Here is a 16,368-nt window from a genome sequence, read left to right on the forward strand (position 1 = left end):
CATTGCAGGGGATTCTCTTGTTGCCAAGCAAAGAATCTAGGCTCACAGTCTTCAGTAGATGTGGCATATGGGCTCAGTTGTTGCGGCTCAGGGGCCCTAGAGCACAGGCTCAGTAGTTGTGGTGCACAGGCTTAGTTGCTCTGGGGCATGTGGAATCTTTCTGGATCAGGGATGGAATCTGTATCCTCTGTGTTGACAGATGGATTCTGAACCACTAGATCACAAGGAAGTCCAATATGCACTTTCTCAAGTGCTTAATGGATTGAAAAAGTTGTCCCATTCAATTATTTTAAAAGTCCACCAATCTCCTTTTTTACATTTTACTTTCAGCAGCCAAAGCTTGCACTTTCTGAGAGCTTAGAAGCCAAGGTTATGGGTTCATTCCACCACAGAGGCTGACCCAGCTTGCAGTACCATCGAGGTCCTGTCCAAAAACAAGTTTTCCAGAATGTTCATAGGTCACACCTGTAGGCCTGAGATGATATGCAGAAAGTGATTCATCAGATGACAGAAGGAAGCTTCGGATTAGTCAGAGCTTGATCTCATCCGGTAACTACATTTTACATGCCTAGAAGTAATTTGCGAAATGTTCAAAATAAGCCACCTTGTCAGTTCCAATGTTTTCCTTTTAGTGACCTCTCTTCTTCACTCTTTCTTAGGTGGGATAATTCTGAGCCAGGTTCTTTACACATTCTTTGCTTTCTAGAGTTTTCCTACAGGACCAAAATCCAATTATATGTAGCTGACTTAAAATGCATCCCAAATAAATTTACTTATTGGCTTCCCAGAGAAAGCAGTTGCACTTGAATCCCTGTCTCAGGGTCTGCTTCTAAGGGACCCAAATTGAGATGCCCTCTGTGTAAAACCCTCCCCCATCCTGAGATGGCTTTACCTGGCCACTTCCTTGACTCATAAAGGCAGAGAGGATTCAGGAGAAATGAAATTTACCCATAAAGGAGCAATAAAAAAAATTACCCTGTTATATCAGTGATTCATTAGCCCTTTGTGCCCTGAAGCAAGGGGCCTGACCCTATCTAGATAGTCCCGGATCTAGAGTATTAGGCGCTAAGTCTCCAGAATGGATGTCTTAACCACTGCTCCTCGCCCCTCCCTGACCTGGGTTAAGTGAAGCAGGGCTATTACATAAGATTCTTACCTCCCACCAGCAGAAGACACTACCTCACGCCCAGAAAGCTAGGCTTCCTCCTGTTGTTGTTCAGTCTCTCAGCTGTGTCTGACTCTGAGACCCCATGGACTGTAGCATGCCAGGCTTCCCTGTCCTTCACCATCTCCCAGAGCTTGCTCAACTCATGTCCATTGAGTCGGTGATGCCATCCAACCATCTCATCTTCTGTCATCCCTTTCTTCTGCCTTCAATCTTTCCCAGCATCAGGGTCTTTCCCAATGAGTCAGTTCTTCGCATCAGGAGGCCAAAGTAATGGAGCTTCAGCTTCAGCATCAGTCCTTCCAATGAATATTCAGGATTGATTTCCTTTAGGATTGACTGGTTTGATCTCCTTGAAAGGCAATGCCAAAGAATGTTCAAACATCCTCACAGTTGCACTCATTTCACATGCTAGCAAAGTAATGCTCAGAATTCTCCAAGCGAAGCTTCAACAGTACATGAATCAAGAATTTTCAGATGCTCAAGCTAGATTTAGAAAAGACAGAGGAACCTGAGATCAAATTGCCAACATCCACTGGATCATAGAAAAAAGCAAGAGAATTCCAGGAAAACATCTACTTCTGCTTCAATGACTAAGCCAAAGCCTTTGACTTTGTGGACCGCAACAAACTGTGGAAAATTCTTTACGAGCTGGGAATACCAGACCACCTTACCTGCCTCCTGAGAAATCAGTATGCAGGTCAAAAAGCAACAGTTAGAACCAGACATGGGACAACAGACTGGTTCCAAATTGGGAAAGGAGTACATCAAGGTTGTATATTGTCACCCTGCTTCTTTAACTTATATACAGAGTGCTGCTGCTGCTGCTGCTGCTAAGTCGCTTCAGTTGTGTCCGGCTCTGTGCGACCTCATAGACGGAAGCCCACCGGACTCCCCTGTCCCTGGGATTCTCCAGGCAAGAACACTGGAGCGGTTTGCCATTTCCTTCCCAATGCATGAAAGTGAAAAGTGAAAGGTAAATCACTCAGTTGTGTCTGACTCTTAGCAATCCCATGAACTGCAGCCTACCAGGCTCCTCCATCCATGGGATTTTCCAGGCAAGAGTACTGTACCTCATGCGAATTGCCGGGCTGGATGAAGCACAAGCTGGAATCAAGATTGCTGGGAGAAATATCAATAACCTCAGATAAGCAAATCACACCACCCTTATGGCAGAAAGTGGAGAAGAACTAAAGAGCCTCTTGATGAAAGTGAAAGAGGAGAGTGAAAAAGCTGGCTTAAAACTCAGCAATCAAAAAATGAAGATCATGGCATCCAGTCCCATCACTTCAGGGCAAATAAATGGGGAAACAATGGAAACAGTGACAGACTTTGTTTTCTTGGGTTCCAAAATCACTGCAGATGATGACTGCAGCCATGAAATTAAAAGACGCTTGCTCCTTGGAAGAAAAGCAATGACCAACCTAGATAGCATATTAAAAAGCAGAGACATTACTTTGACAACAAAAGTCTATATAGTCAAATCTATGGGTTTTCCAGTATTCATGAATGCATGTGAGAGTTGAACCATAAAGAAAGCTGAGCACTGAAGGACTGATACTTTTGAACTGTGGTGCTGGAGAAGACTCTTGAGAGTCTTGGACTTCAAGGAGATCAAACCAGTCAATCCTAAAGGAAATCAGTCCTTTGGAAGGACTGATGCTGAATCTCCAATACTTATGCTTCCTCTTGAACGAAGGCTTAATCTTCATTACCCCAGAGAAAGAACCATTCCTTGCATGGTTAAGTCATTGCCCATCCCCTCTTTGGCATTATGTGTCAAGCCTCTTCTTCCTTGAGTCAGGGCCCTGACTTAGAATGCTAGCCCTTGATTTTAACTCAACCTATAGTTCCAACATGCTACACACAGATTTTAAGTCCCTAACCTTTCTCACAAGCTTCCCACTTTGCTGGGAGATAAACCATGTTATCAATAAGAGAGCAGCCAAAAATCATTATACTCGAATTTCTTTAAAATCTCAGAGTGGGAATGGCCTTTATGGTACAAAATCCAGAAGCAATAATAAGAAAAAGTCAATAAACTTGACCAATATTTAAAATGTCTGAGTTGCTTTAAAAAAAAAAAAAGGAAGGGTTTTAAAAAAGGCCGGGGGCAGGGGAGGGGGCGGGGGGGGGGGGTTGCGCCGGTGGCGGGAATCTTCTTGCATATTACTGGGCTTCCCAGATGGTGAAGAGGTAAAGAATCTGCCTGCCAATGCAGGAGACACAAGAGATGTGGGTTCAATCTCTGGATTGGGAAGATCCCCTGGAATAGGAAATGGCAACCCACTCCAGCATTGTTGCCTGGAAAATTCCATGGACAGAGGAGCCTGGTGGGCTACAGTCTCTGGGATTGCAAAGAGTTAGACACGATTGAGCACACAGACAAAATGATGAAACTACTTAATCCTCCACAAAAGGCTGTTATGTACGTCCGATTTCAGAGAAGGATCCTGAGGTTTGGAGAAGTAAAGAGATTTTGCTCAAGGTCAGGTTGTTGAGGCACTTTTCACACCCTAAGGGAGTCACTCCTGATTCTAGGAAGATGGATGAGAGAGGAGAGAGAGAAGGGGACATGGGAGGCAGAGCAGAGGAAGGGGAAGGGCTGAACTCCCAGGAGAGAAGGGGTGTCAGGGAGGGCATGGACACTGCCTCCTCAGTCTGAGTAAGAAGAGGTGGACTAAGCCTATCACCTGTCACCTGTACATTTATTGTGTGCTAGCTGTGTGCCCTGTGCTGATTCAAGAGGGACAAGTACAGGCCCTCCTAAAAGTAGGGACAGTATGCCACTCCAGCCAGTCTCGCGGGAGCAGAGTGAGGATCAGGTGACCAGGCAGGGACCCAGGGCCAGCTTTACAAAACACTCTGTGCTAAGAACCTGTCATGGATGCTAGGAAGGGCTGGGAATGAGGTGTGCGGCAGTCATAAAACCTTGACATCATCCTCGATGTCTCTTTCTTGCACACTTCAGTTCACTCCATTAGAAAATCCTATTGGCAGAAACTGGTGCATCTTGACCTTCACTTCTCCTGTAAGGACTGGGAGTTATGGAGGGTTCTGAGTGAGCAGAGGAGGCCAGGCCGCACTGGGGAAGCAAATTCAGGAAATAAACTGCCTACAAAGATCTCAGAGAATACGGATCTGAATTTCCAAGGCCCCAGCATTTTGTTGTGATTGCTTTCCTCATTCTAAATAAATTTTCATTCACAAGCCTGGATCCTGTAGGGCTTTCTGTAACAGTCCTCTTTTCTCCCCTCCCCCCACAACTGTATAAGCTTCAGGCCCCAGAAAACCTTCATCCACTCCTGGTTTAAAGTCTCAGAGCTCACCAAGGCAGGACTTGAGAACAGAGGTGTAAATTTGTCATGAAAGTGGAGGCAGAGCCGCAGTAAAGAGTAAATCCTCATCTAACATGGCAGAAAGTCAATAGATAAATCAAGAAACCGCTATGTAAGCTTATTTTTTAGCGACATGGGGGTAACCACTAGAAGAACTCAACGAAGGAAGTGATATAAAGGACTGCGTGGAGGGCGCACGGGAGAGGACCCTGTTTGCTTTCATTTTAAGAACACGTAAGTAGGTAATTTTATTTTGTAAAAACGTTCATGCATTACTTTGATATATTTAAAATTTGATCTTTAAAAAAGATAGTAAAAAATAAAAATAAGAAATAAAACAGAAAGTAAAACAAAAATAAAATGCAAACGCACACACAACAGCTAGAGAATGCGGGCAGGGGTGGGAGAGTGCGGCGACTGAGAGCGGTTTCTAGTGAGGGGGCGGGGCACGGGAACCTGGTCTCGTTTAGGGCCCGCCCCCAGTGAGGAAGTAGGGAGCCGGCGGTTTCTCTCTGACTCCGCCCACCTCGGAGAGCCGGTGTAGCGCAAGGTCAAGTTCGCCTTAGACCCTCCCTCTTACCCCCAGCGCGGGGGCGGGGCGGGCAGGTCCCGGGCTGACCCCGCCACCCCCCGGAAAGGACGTTTCTTGCGCACGTCTGGCGCGGTCCTCGCCGGGCCTTCGGTGCAGGGCTGTTCGCGGGCGAGGAACCCCGGTTCGGCACCTCCGGGCCCCTAGTTCCCTGGAGTCCCCGGAGGCTCGCCGAGTGCCTCTGCGGAGCCCCGCGACGCGCAGGTAAGCGCAGCCAGGGCCGGGCCTATTCAGCCCCGCTTTACCCCGGCTGGCGGCCGCCGACATCTGGCCGGCGCCGAAGCGACAGGTGGAGGCGGGGCGCGGCGCCCGGTAGCCCGTCCGCGTCGGGTGGACACTAAAGCGCCTCCTCTCTACTTCTGGCGCCGCCCATTCTAGCCACAGCATTATCAACCTAACCCCAGCACCCCTGTGGCCCAAACCCGAGCCTACCTTCAGCACTCGTGCACTCAACAAATACAAATAAGGTCCGTGCTGGGGGTATAGTGCGGGCCAACGAACGTGGTGCCCGCCCCCATGGAGCTTGTGGGAGAGACTCACAGCAAATAGATAACCGCCGCACGTTTGTGTGAAAGTTGACACTGTGAAAGGTTGATGAAGACAGTACGTGCAGAGTGCTGGGAGAGTAGGTAGCCGGTGGTCCCTATCTATAAAAAATACCGGGAGCTCACTCTTCAGTATGAATGTAAGGGTTCCAAAGCGGAGAACCACAGAGCAAGCACACTTATTGGGAGGGACTGTGGCTTGTTTGAGAAAAGGAAGATCTGGGGGCCTGGGCCCGCTGAGAGCTGAAAGAAAAGCAAGTTCCTTAACTTCCTCCTCTGTAAAATGGGACTGTTCCTCCCCATTAGCGATTGAGACTGCATATAAATGATTTCGTGGTATTCAGACGTGCAGCAAGTGAGGTAAGGGTGAAGATGTTTAGATTGGGCAGGGCATTGATCTGGGCTGAACACGGTTGCTGCCTTCAGGCAAACGCACTTCCCCTCTCCTGGAGTCCTGTTTCCGTGTCTGAGTAGAATCTCTCAAACATTTGCTTCTTTGAAATGATGACCGCTTTAGTCACTCATTCTTGAAATATTTAACTGGTGCCCACTCCGCACTGGTCCTGCCCTCCTGGAGCCCACGTTGGGTGGGTCAGGTGAAGTATACTGACAGTCCCAGCCTGGTGAGTGTGGTGCTCTGGGAGCAGAGCCTGACCCTCTGGCCTTGCCAGGGAAAGCACTGCTCCTGACCGGAGCTGGGTATGCATTTCCCAGAAAGCCTCAGTTGCCGCTGCCACCTCTGTGAGCCCCCTGAGAACACAAGGCTCATACTCCTCAGCTGAGCATTGTCTTTACTGTTTTCATTGGTGGCATTAGCCCTTCATGTGACAGCAATCCTGCTGGTCCCTTGCTGGACCCCCAGGGATTTAGGAGCACGTTGGGGGCTTCAGAAGACGCCTGGCTGCTGACTGCTTGGTATATCTTATTGTCTTGGATGATGCCAGTTCCTTCTCTGGCTCTGTTTATAGTGTTGGTGTAGACTGAGGATTTGCCCCATGAAAACAGGCCAGGAAGCCCAGAGAGTGGAGAACACAGTTGAGAGAGAAGTCTGGCATGGTTTGTGAATAGGGATTTTAAAAAAACAACAACAGAAGGTTGCTGGGGGAAGGAGGAGGAGAGAGAGGGCAGGCTTTGGGCAGCCACTGTGTTTCCCCTCACAGACTGTAGCAATAGCACTTGTGGAGAGCAAAAGGGGAGTGCTGGGTTAGGCAGTCACAGACCTGGGTTCAGATTATTTGTTACTGCCTAGCTCTGTGTCTGACCCTGAGCAGGTCACTTATTGTCTGATTGCGGGAGCTTAGGACAGCGTTTGATATCTAGTTGGCTCCGAAGAAATGTAACCTCCCTCCCTCTTCCCCTAAATAAACTAAAAGAGCAGTAGTAATAGTGCTTACTTCAGAGCATTATTATGGGGATTTAATGTACCTAAAATACATAGATCAGAGTCTGACATGTAGAAGTTACTGCTGCCATTGCAATTGTTATTCTTTATTCTGGGTAAAAATTGATAAAACAAGAAGGGAGGTTGGTTCTGAGGAACTGTGCGGGGTGATTAGTGGAGAAGTTGGGTTATCTGTTGCAGTGGTTTTACCGGAAAGCATCAGCCCTGGCAGCAGAAAGGGGTGTTCTGTGTGATAAAGGGCCTTTTGGGCAGCCAGGCTGTCCGAAGACTCAAGCCAAAGAAAAGAGCGAAAGCATGGGGGTGGGGGTGGGGTAGTAGAGTTGAAAGAGACCTAATGTCTTGTTTGGGTTGTCTCTAGCCCACAGCTGGATGTGGGTCCCCGGTGAGGAGCTGCCCCTGCTCCTTGCTGGCCCCTGCCCTCCTATGGATATGGTAATTGCCTGAGACTGGTTGGTCCAGGAGCTGTGGAATCCAATTCTGTAAGCCCTGTACCCAGCAGAGTACTGGGTGCATAACGAATGAATGAATGAAGAAACCTAAACCTGCAGGGCAAATTTCCCAGTGTGTTTTTACGTGTGCTGTTAAAAAAAAAAGGAGTATGAAGATAGGGAGAGATAGCTAATGTTTTTAGGCCCTTGCTAAGGGCCGTTTTCATGTATGTTGCAACTTAGTGGTGAAAACTGCAGCTTTGGAGTCAGATGAAATTGCTGGTGTGATCTCACACGCATCACAGAAGCTCTTTAAAGTGCACTTTTGCATCTGTAACGTGGGACTCATTGTCTCTTATTCACAGGACATTCAGTAATGCTTATATATACGTATGTGGCTTGCTGTCCTCAGCGCACAGGCTTCCCAGGAGATGCAAGAGACATCCTCCCTGGGTTGGGAGGATCCACACACACACATGCACACATCCTCATCACGCAGCACAAGATAGCGGAAGTACCAAGTCAATAATAGCTACAGTTATTATTATTATCTTGATAACTGCAGGTAATATTATTATTATCTTGATAATCCTCCCAGTGATATCCACTGTGAAGGCAAACAGAAGGCCACAAACACAGATAGATGGCATTGATTCTGAGCTCAGTCCCGTCTGGAAGCAGAGGCTCTGTTCAGTCTGGGCAGACACTAACCAGACAGCTTTATGTGCATCTCATTCATTACTTAAAGCACTTGACTATGTGAAATCTTAAAAGGAAAAAGAATTGCAAAATGATAATTTATGTGCCTTTCAAGTTCAGGTATTTTATCATCGAGATAAATCTTCCATGCATCTATGTTAAACCACTTTGGGCTGTCGAAGCTTTTAAATAAAGTGGCTCATCCTGACCAGTGTCTGTCTTTGCTCGTTTATCATAGTTCCCTGATAGACAGACAGATCCCATTTTGCAGGGCAGGCCTCAGGACGGCAACTGCTGCCCCACTGTTTTAGACATGCAGTTCTGCATGGTATGTTTAACAAACCACAGTGGACTCAGGATCCCTTCATCACTGTCTCACTCACGTACTCATAGACCCACAGCACTAGTCTTGGAACTAGGAATAGAAAGGCATTTTGTGGTCAGTGTGAATCTGGGGAAGTCAGCTCCAGGGGAATCTCAGGTTCCCAGTGATGGGTTTGGGGGTGAAAATGCCTTGGATGAAGATGGCAGCGTCTTCTAGAAGTCAGGGCTGTCTGCCCTTCCCATCCAGAAGTCCCATCTCTGGGTCTGACCTCCTGCTGGGTAAAGGTCTGATCTGCATCTCTGTGCCTCCCTGCTGCCCCTGCCTCTGGCCAGAGCTTCCCTGAAAGCCAGAACCCCTGCAGCACGTGCAGGAGCACAACCTGCTTAAGGAAGCCTTTCTGAATCGACCCTGCATTCCCATGGCCCCAGTGGGCACCTCTGCCGGGTATTGCTTCTCCAGCTACTCTGTGGGCTGTGAGCACTTCCACAGCTACTGGACTGAGCATCCCTGGTACCCAGCACCTATCTTGCTCATTGTCCTCTCTCCTCCCCGCCCCTCCTCCACCCCCACTTCTATTCATTCTTCAGGCAGCGTCCTGGGGATTAGAATGCTGAGACAAAGTGACACAGCCTCCATCCTCACGCAGCCCAAAGACATCATCAGACAGATTATTGATAAAGACAGTATTGAGCACATGACCACACATATATTGTCAAATTTTAAACTGAATTTACTGCCTTGAAGGAGAAGCCTGGCATGCCAGGGGCAGCATAAGGTGGGATAGATATAGAAATGTATCAATATACATAGAGGAGGCCCATAAATGTTAGTTGGGGACTTATACTCAATTATTTATATATCTTTGAAGACTATTGAATAATATAGTATTTTTCTATAAACCCTGGCAAATAATATATTTTATGTGACCAGAGAAATCTTATAAGAATGTGTACTTTAAAAATCATTGTGCTTTGGCTTCAAAATGGGAGAATAGTGCTAGCGCTCCAGTTTACTTAAACCCCAGGGCCCCCAGGCCACGGACTGGTACTGGCCCATGCTGCACAGCAGGACTGAGCAGTGGCTGGCCTGATGGAAACTGGGCTGCACAGCAGGAGGTGAGCGGCCGGCAAGGGAAGCTTCGTCTATATTTACAGCTGCTCCCGTCACTCACGTTACTGCCTGAGCTCCACCTCCTGTCAGATCAGCAGCAGCATATAATAAATAAAATGTGCCTGAATCATCCTGAAACCACCCCACCCCCCAGTCCCTGGAAAAATTGTCTTCCACGAAATCGGTCCCCGGTGCTAACTGCTGACTTAACCCTTTACAGTTACAGAGCCCTCCCTTGGATGTAGTCTTGCTGGGTGCGCTAGTTCTCAGTATCACACCTCTTATCCTGGGTGGTGGCAGCTAACGGACGTCCAGCTTGCCTCATGGCTGACCGAGCACAGTGGGCATTGAAGCCCCATCCCTTCAGAGCCACAGGGTCCACTGAGAGCCTGTTTTTCCCTCCTCCTTTGATACCTCTGGGCACCAGGCTGAGGTTCCAGCATAGATTTTATGACGTTGCATCTAGAGACCTGCGATTTGAGGGGAAAGGACACAGCTAACTGCTCTTGTCCAGGTCGGGAGGGGCACCTGTCTGCATGCAGCAGAGGGTGGGTGAGGAGGTGGGTGAGCTGGCAGCGACCTGCTCCTGCAGAGCCCTGCCACCCCAGTGTGCTCCCTCTTGAGGAGCCAGGGTCCTCTCCAGAGGGGCACCACACCTGCCTCGAGCCGTCAGTCCCTCTGAGAACCAGGAGAAAATCATACTAGAAGTCCAGCGTTAAATAAGACATGATCCAAACAGCCCCAGGAAACGTTCCCTCTCCATGAGTGAATGTTGTTTGAGAGTTACTTTATTTGTTTGGCCAGTGCTGATGGCAAAATACATCTTCGATCCCCACCTGTCTCAGAGGTGGACCTTATTAGGAGAGATGAGCGGCCGTCTTCCCCGAAGCAAGGGAAGGGAAGCTGCATCGCAGTGCAGAAGTTGAGCACCAGTCTTGGTGGGTTGAGGTTGACTGCTGTATTCTCAGGATACAGCTCTAATAGGATTGTAATCGCGTGGCTCTGAGCCACGAAGAAAAGAAGTGACTCTGGAAATCTGCCTTCCATAAGGCTGACACACAGTGACAGTATTTATGCCTCTCAGAAGTGCATGTTAAGTGGTAGGTATTTATGAAAAGGGTTCTAAGGAGTAAACATGCCCATCAGTCATCCCGGAACTTTTTAGAGCCCCTAAGATGGTTTTCAATTAGAACCTACCTTCCTTCCTGCCATGCCCCTTCCATCAGCAAACTGCCCGTCCTTGCTTCCTGTTAAAAAAATGAACTGTCAAGGCAGGACACAGCCCAGGTAGGAGCCTGTGAACCGACTTGCAGAATTAACATAGTCAAGGCAGGCATGTAAGGGGTAAGCACCTTGGTTCCGGTCCTTCCCACCCAGTCACAGCATTGGGAAGACAGGAGTGTGGAGCATGGCTGACCAACAAGATCAGCCTAATTGCCCCTTAACCACGGCCACCAGCTGCTCTGCTGTTAGCCGATCTGCTTGCTGAAAAGGGTTGGCAGTTGGGGGGGGAACGAATGATGAAGACAAGTGATGCAAACTAAGCCAAATTTGGGCTCAGTCAGTGGCATATGGGAGAGAATGAATGTCAGTGTCAGTCAGGGAATCCCACCAGGCCAGGGAAAGAGCAAGCTTCAAAAGGCTAGAAGTTTCTCTATGAGCAGGTGATCATTAAAACAGAATGCCAGTTACATGAATTAGTGTGTAGGCGTCTAACTTGAAATCATTGCTGACTTTCAAATGTTCATTTTAAAGATCAGAAATTGGTGTTTATTACTCAAACCCTATACTTAGTTTCAAAGACTGCTCTGCTTTTTATTTCTCCCATCTGGTCTTCCTTTGAAACTTTTATGGTAGTATTTGGTCCATCTGTGTTAATATTTTTTTGTGTGAGATAAGGGATGCCAGTGTTGCCCAGTTTATATTTTATGACTAATCCAAGGAATGTAGATGATAAAAGTAGAGGGGCTGCCTGTTTCACATGTCACTGAATTGCTACCCTTTGGCTTCTGGAATTCTGTCTTAAGAAAATAACTGAAAAATGGAAAATGTCACTATATAAAGATGTATCATTATTTATAATGGTGAAAACTTAGGAGTGACCTACTCTACAGTTATAAGAGGGTAGTCAAGTTTCAGTCGGTGGAATGGTTAAAAATAGGAAGATTAGTAATGAGGGAAGTCATTACCTGTTGAGTGAACAGAACACTGTTATGTGAAAGATGTATTCAAGAAAATAGTCTAGGGACTTCCCTGGTAGTGCAGTGGCTAAGACTCTGCACTCCCAATACAGGGGCCCCAGGTTTAATCTCTGGTCAGGGAACGCCACAAGTAAGTCTTCAGTTCAGTCACTCAGTCGTGTCCGACTCTTTGCGACCCCATGAATCACAGCACTCCAGGCCTCCCTGTCCATCACCAACTCCCGGAGTTCACCCAAACTCATGTGCATCGAGTCTGTGATGCCATCCAGCCATCTCATCCTCTGTCGTCCCCTTCTCCTCCTGCCCCCAACCCTTCCAGCATCAGAGTCTTTTCCAATGAGTCAACTCTTCACATGAGGTGGCCAAAGTACTGGAGTTTCAGCTTTAGCATCAGTCCTTCCAAAGAACACCCAGGACTGATCTCCTTTAGAATGGACTGGTTGGATCTCCTTGCAGTCCAAGGGACTCTCAAGAGTCTTCTCCAACACCACAGTTCAAAAGCATCAATTCTTCGGTGCTCAGCCTTCTTCACAGTCCAACTCTCACATCCATACATGACCACTGGAAAAACCATAGCCTTGACTAGACGGACCTTTGTTGGCAAAGTAATGTCTCTGCTTTTTAATATGCTATCTAGGTTGGTCATAACTTCCTTCCAAGGAGTAAGTGTCTTTTAATTTTATGGCTGCAGTCACCATCTGCAGTGATTTTTGAGCCCCCCAAAATAAAGTCTGATACTGTTTCCACTGTTTCCCCATCTATTTCCCATGAAGTGATGGGACCAGATGCCATGATCTTCGTTTTCTGAACGTTGAGCTTTAAGCCAACTTTTTCACTCTCCTCTTTCAGTGCAGCCAAATAAATATTTTTAAAAAATAATCTGTAAGGGATGCCTTGAAGGGGACAAGACTTGCAGTTGAACAGTGGAACAATTGAGAACTTTTTCTCATATTTTAAACTTTCTATTTTTTTATTATCCCTCTAATATTTTTAAATTCTAAAACAAGCCAAATTAAATAATGACCTTTATGCTAATTGCCTTTTGAAGTTCACCGCCTTCATGGGCTTATGCTGATTAAATCTTTCGCTCAACAATTTCTCAGGCCAGGTTTGGCTCCCTGCCTCTGTGTCTCTGGTCAAGGCACATCCTCTGGGTCCGCTGGCCAAGTGGCCCAGAAATGTGCTAACTCTGGCCTTGCGGACAGATTTTCTGGGGTTTTCTAAGTGAGAGGAAGCTGCTGCCCCTCCCTGTCCTGCAGCCTCACACCCCCCTGTCATTATTTCTCTTCCCTGTTCCCCACCTAGTCCCCAGTGGTGGGGTAGGGATCGGCAGTTTGGGTTTGCAACCTTTGGAGGCCTCACTGATAAAGTGTCAGCAAACTCTGTCCACAACACACACACACACATTCACTCACACAGACACACACATACACGCTTGCTCCCTAGGTTAGTTACCACCGTAACTGGTAACCCACATCACTCTGGCTTCTTGTCCTGCTCAGGTCTTGGTATCCTGTACCTCAGGGCCTGGATTTTACATTCTTGATGTCAACTCTCCCTGGGTCAGCCCTGTCCCTGCATCCTCTGCTGCTTAGTGCTAGCAGTGGTTCTTTTTTTTTTTTACTTTATTTTACTTTACAATACTGTATTGGTTTTGCCATACATTGACATGAATCCACCACGGGTGTACATGCGTTCCCAAACATGAACCCCCCTCCCACCTCCCTCCCCATAACATCTCTCTGGGTCATCCCTGTGCACCAGCCCCAAGCATGCTGTATCCTGCATCGGACATAGACTGGCACTTCGTTTCTTACATGATAGTATACATGTTTCAATGCCATTCTCCCAAATCATCCCACCCTCTCCCTCTCCCTCAGAGTCCAAAAGTCTGTTCTACACATCTGTGTCTCTTTTGCTGTCTTGCATACAGGGTCATCATTGCCATCTTTCTAAATTCCATATATATGTGTTAGTATACTGTATTGGTGTTTTTCTTTCTGGCTTACTTCACTCTGAATAATCAGCTCCAGTTTCATCCATCTCATTAGAACTGATTCAAATGTATTCTTTTTAATGGCTGAGTAATACTCCATTGTGTATATGTACCACAGCTTTCTTAGCCATTCATCTGCTGATGGACATCTAGGTTGTTTCCATGTCCTGGCTATTATAAACAGTGCTAGCAGCGGTTCATGAACTCAACTGGTCATACACTGGGAAATCATGATATGTGTCTTTATTTGAGACAAAGATTTGAGTCTGCATGGCTTATTTGAGAGGAGATTCCCAGGTAAAGAAGGGAAATAAGGAAGTAGAAGAATAGGCCAGAGAAGCGCACGTCGAGCAGGTCACCAGCGTGAACCACTGGAGTGTAAACCTACCAGGAGTCTCTAGCAGCCAGTATAAAGCGCCCCCACCCCCCAGAATTAACCTCTCCTGGGGATTGGCAGCTGCCCGTGTATATATCTCACTGTGATCCATCATTGGTTGAACATTCCTCCTTACGGGGAGTGATTTCTCTGGGACTTCCAGCAGCCTCAAACACCAGGTAAAGCACCAGGGCAAAGGGATGTCGATGCTGACACACAGAAGATGCTGGCTTGCTAAACGATGAGTCCTGAGAGTTCAGGGCACAGCTCAGATAGTGTCTGCTGGATATTCTTCCCTAAACACCATGAGAATGATCAGCGCACTAAACTGAAAGTAACCAAATCCACGGAACTTCCCTGGTGGTCCAGTGGTTAAGAATCTGCCTTCCAATGCCAGGAGCGAAGGTTCAATCCCTGGTTGGGGAGCTTAAATCCCACATGCCACACCGTGTGGGCAAAAATAAAAACCAAATCCGTAGTTCTGTGCTGAATCAGACACCCACTTATACTAAATTGAAGACTACATTAAGGATAGCCAACCCTCAAAGGTTATGAAAAATCATACAACGAAAACTTTAAGTAAGAATACTACTACCATATTTTCCCCTGTACGTTGGCCTAGACTTCCAATATTTGATTAGTCACAGAACATAAGTACTCTGCAGCCATGCACTTTGAGACCCAACACTTTTAAAAAGGGCCTGAGTATATAACAAGATTTATCTTTATTGTGGCACTGTTCCCCCTCTTCTGCTGTAGCTAGAGTTTTTTTCCTGTTATTTCTCAAGTACACTAGGATAATGCGAAAAGAAAAAAAATCATTGGGAGAAAACACTGAACCTCATCTGTATCAGCTCATAATTAAATTATATCTCCAGTGTCATGTTTTAATATTAATACTGGATTCACCATCCTGACACTAATACCAGAGGATGGGAGAGAATTTCTGTAGTTATGGCTTTAGACACTGTGATAAATGTTTTGTAGTCATTGCCTCTATATAGAAACACTCCATCTCCAATTAAAGATTTAGTAAGCTCTTCATCAAAATATCTGTTAACAATTGAGGCGCACACTACGGTTGTGCTGACATTTCAACTTAATTCACTCTATAGTTTAACTCTCATTCCATTTTATATGCCTGTTTTTTTTTTATTTTCCTATGCATGGAGGAGGAATAATGGCAGAAATGTGGGCACATTTTGCAGATTCTAGAAATATTTCCATGTATTTATTATTATTGTCTATTGGCATATTTGTCACTACAAATGAAGGCCTTTCTCCAAGAGATGATTTAAAATTGTTCATGTAGCAAGCTCAATAGGATTTAGTAGCTAAATCTCATATGCTTTGAGTTATGGGCATTTTGGTATTTGCATAAGGATTCAAGATCCTGGTGTTTGAGAGAAATTGGGCCATTTCCCTTTAAGGTATGGTTTTGATATACATTCCATAAACACTGAGATGGTGAATGCTTGGTGCTTGCGCCCTATTCCCGTGTCCTGGGTACACAACAGACATCATTCCCTGATAACCGAATCTGCATCTTTGTCCTCAAAGTGCTCCCTGCAGCCCCTCCAGCTCACTGGTACTGGCTCCCTAGATGAGGCCTATGGGCTCCCCGTGCCATGGCCCACCTTTTCATTGTGCTTGGCCCTGCCATTGCTGTGAATGATCAGCAAAGGAATCTTTCACAGTCTCTGTACAAAAAGAGAAAATAAGAATTCCAGAGGCAGTTGGTTCCCTTATCTTGTACTTTTTCAGCCACCTCTTTGTTGTGGAGATGGCAGTCATCCAATGTGTTAATGTTTGTCTCCTTTTTTCCTTTTATTATATGCATTTTGATTTTATCTTTCTCCCTTTTTCCTCCTCTCATTGTTGCTCAGAAGAGAGCCCCAAATTATTTGCTGTTTGGTCTCATCAAGTTTAGTTGCAGTGCTTTGTGTTGATGGGAATGTGTTGATGATGAACATTGGTGAGATTTTCTTCTCCCCCCACCTCTTCAGGAAGAGCTCTCCTCTAGAGAGGTCACAAGTGACCTCTGTGTTGTGAAATCTTCCAAAACTTTCTCACTTTCTTCAGTGCAACAGTTGACACCTCTGGCCACGCCCACCTCTTGAACTTTTCTTTCGTGCATTTTCCTCCTTCTTCCCTGACGATGATTCTTTGACTTCTACCTGCTCCCTTTCCTCCA

At 46.5% G+C, this 16,368-nt stretch overlaps 1 protein-coding gene across 2 annotated transcripts in view; it reads left to right on the top strand.

The window, feature by feature from the left end:
* The first annotated feature begins 5,158 nt into the window (after nucleotides 1-5,158).
* Nucleotides 5,159-16,368, top strand: part of NMNAT3 (nicotinamide nucleotide adenylyltransferase 3) — a 123,448-nt gene continuing 112,238 nt past the window's right edge. For both annotated transcript variants that reach the window (XM_068976786.1, XM_068976776.1), the window contains exon 1: nucleotides 5,159-5,296. The gene's annotated coding sequence lies outside the window, so the exon portion shown is untranslated. The remainder of the gene's footprint in view (nucleotides 5,297-16,368) is intronic.

The sequence above is a fragment of the Capricornis sumatraensis genome, chromosome 1, assembly GCF_032405125.1.
Source record: "Capricornis sumatraensis isolate serow.1 chromosome 1, serow.2, whole genome shotgun sequence".
Classification (NCBI taxonomy): domain Eukaryota; kingdom Metazoa; phylum Chordata; class Mammalia; order Artiodactyla; family Bovidae; genus Capricornis; species Capricornis sumatraensis.